Below are 2,692 nucleotides of genomic sequence, written 5' to 3' on the forward strand. Positions count from 1 at the left end.
CAACTTCGTCTCCAAGATGTTCGTGCCGAATATTCGAAATTATCTTCCTGGTTACCCTGAACCCCATTCCCTCCTTGCTGCCTGACACAGAAAATGCAGGGAAGAAAACATCTGCACAGCCATATGCTTCAAGGGACCTGGCGTATATGGCCATACTGTTCTTAAATGTGTTTGCTCACCCTTCTTGATCCTATGTGTTATAACCAAGGTCACCTCTCCAAGAAAGGTTGTTTCCCCAGGTAGGGATTTTCCCCTAAAGTTAGGGAGGGAATAAAACCCCTTAACTAAATGCCAGGCGGGTAATCACCTTAACTACGAACAATCACCCTTAAGCTACATAATCTTTACTCCCTGGAATGGAAATAAGAAACGCCCTAACCTTTGGAATAGAAATTGACAGGATTAAACTCAACTGGTATAAATACAGATGTAACAAGACAATAAAACACAGAACCTGGCTGGAGATCCTGGCTAGACCTTGACAAGAGGAACCTCTCTATGCTGATCAACTGAACGCTGTCTTCGTGACATTCCTTCTTCGCCGACTCAGTCTACACCTTTAGGATTCCCTGGACCTGTTGGGGTTGGACCCCAACATCTGGTGCCCGAACAGGGACCCCTAGATATCATTGGTGATTATAACGTCCGTATATAAATCAGTATTTGTCAACTCTTTGGTATTTGAAGAAAAAATGGCTGGTATCATACCTAATGAAAGTAATGGGCTTTCAAGAGGTAGTCCATCAAAGAAAAACAGACTTTCCTCTACGTTTTTTCAGAAAAAGGGAACTAAGAGAGCCTTGGATTTCACAGATTCTCAAGAAAATGAAGAAAAGGTTTCTTCTGATTATAGAGGATCTGAAATTGATCAAGTTGTTCCTGCGGCACAGTCCTCACCTATGAATTGTGAGAAGAGAGAAAACTTGTTACCATTTGTGGGGCTAAATAATCTCGGCAATACTTGTTATCTTAATAGTATACTTCAGGTATTATATTTTTGTCCTGGTTTTAAATCTGGAGTGAAGCACTTATTTAATATTATTTCAAGGAAGAAAGAAGCTCTGAAAGATGAAGCCAATCAAAAAGAGAAGGGAAATTGTCAAGAAGATTCTTTGGCAAGTTATGAACTAATATGCAGTTTACAGTCCTTAATCATTTCAGCTGAACAGCTTCAGGCTAGTTTTCTTTTAAATCCAGAAAAATACACTGATGAACTTGCTACTCAGCCAAGACGATTATTTAACACACTCAAGGAACTCAACCCTATGTATGAAGGATATCTACAGCATGATGCACAGGAAGTATTACAGTGTATTTTGGGAAACATTCAAGAAACATGCCAACTCCTAAAAAAAGAAGAAGTAAAAAATGTGGCAGAATTATCTGACAAGGTAGAAGAAAAACCTAATCAGAGAGAGGCAATTAATGGGGTCAATAGCACAGAGATGGACAATATGGGGCATACTGAAGACTATAAAGAAAAACTCCCAAAAGGAAATGGGAAGAGAAAAAGTGACACTGAATTTGGTAACATGAAAAAAAAAGTTAAGGTATCCAAGGAACACCAGTCATTGGAAGAGAACCGGAGACAAACCAGATCAAAAAGAAAAGCTACAGGTGATATATTAGAGATTCCTCCTAAAATAGTCACTAAGCACATTCCTGAAAATGAGAGTGCAAGACCCTCACAGAAGAAATCAAAAGTTAAAACAAGTTGGTTAAAGTCTGCAACTAAGCAACCCAGCATCTTTTCTAAATTCTGTAGTCTGGGGAAATAAACCAAGGATCAAAGGACACCCTAAAGAAAATGAATATGATCTGAAGAGGACTCTGGGAAGTGTGAAAATGATCACACAATTAATGGCTGTGGACTTGAATCTCCAGGAAATAATGTTAAGTCCACTAATGGTGATGAAGTTAAGCCCATCAACAAAGGCACAGAGCAAATGGGTTTTGAGCTTGTAGAGAAGTTATTTCAAGGTCAGCTGGTATTCAGAACTCGTTGTTTAGAATGTGAAAGTTTAACAGAAAGAAGAGAAGATTTTCGAGACATCAGTGTGCCAGTACAAGAAGATGAGCTTTCTAAAGTAGAGGAGAGTTCTGAAAGTTCTCTAGAGCCAAAAACAGAAACGAAGACCCTGAGGTGGGCAATTTCACAATTTGCTTCAGTGGAGAGGCTTGCAGGAGAAAATAAATATTTCTGTGAAAATTGCCATCACTATACTGAAGCTGAACGAAGTGTTTTGTTTGACAAAATGCCTGAAGTTTTAACCATTCATTTGAAGTGTTTTGCTGCTAGTGGCTTGGAGTTTGCTTGTTATGGTGGTGGACTTTCCAAGATCAACACTCCTTTACTGACACCTCTCAAACTGTCACTAGAAGAATGGAGTACAAAGCCGACCAATGACAGCTATGGATTATTTGCAGTTGTGATGCATAGTGGCACTACAATTAGTAGTGGGCACTACACTGCTTCTGGTTAAAGTCACAGACCTTAACAGTTTAGAACTAGATGAGGGAAAGTTTTGTGCTTTGACCAGTTGTGTGAAATGAGTAAGCCAGAACCCACGGAATGAGGGAGGAAGCCAGGGGGATTGGCTGAAAAATTACGATGGATGAAGTTGTCCAATGAGAGTCCCTTGGGAAACAACACAGCCCGAGAAAGGTTTTGAACAAAAAAAAATGAGAAAGC

General features: G+C 39.6%; 1 protein-coding gene and 1 pseudogene across 3 annotated transcripts in view; one reads left to right on the forward strand and one right to left on the reverse strand.

Moving 5' to 3' along the window:
* TCEA3 (transcription elongation factor A3) overlaps positions 1 to 2,692 on the reverse strand; it is a 43,996-nt gene that overhangs the window by 21,232 nt on the left and 20,072 nt on the right. The gene's annotated exons all lie outside the window — the stretch shown is intronic.
* LOC102424834 lies at positions 478 to 2,602 on the forward strand (annotated as a pseudogene).

This window comes from Myotis lucifugus, unplaced genomic scaffold (genome assembly GCF_000147115.1).
Source record: "Myotis lucifugus unplaced genomic scaffold, Myoluc2.0 scaffold_128, whole genome shotgun sequence".
Taxonomy (NCBI): Eukaryota; Metazoa; Chordata; class Mammalia; order Chiroptera; family Vespertilionidae; genus Myotis; species Myotis lucifugus.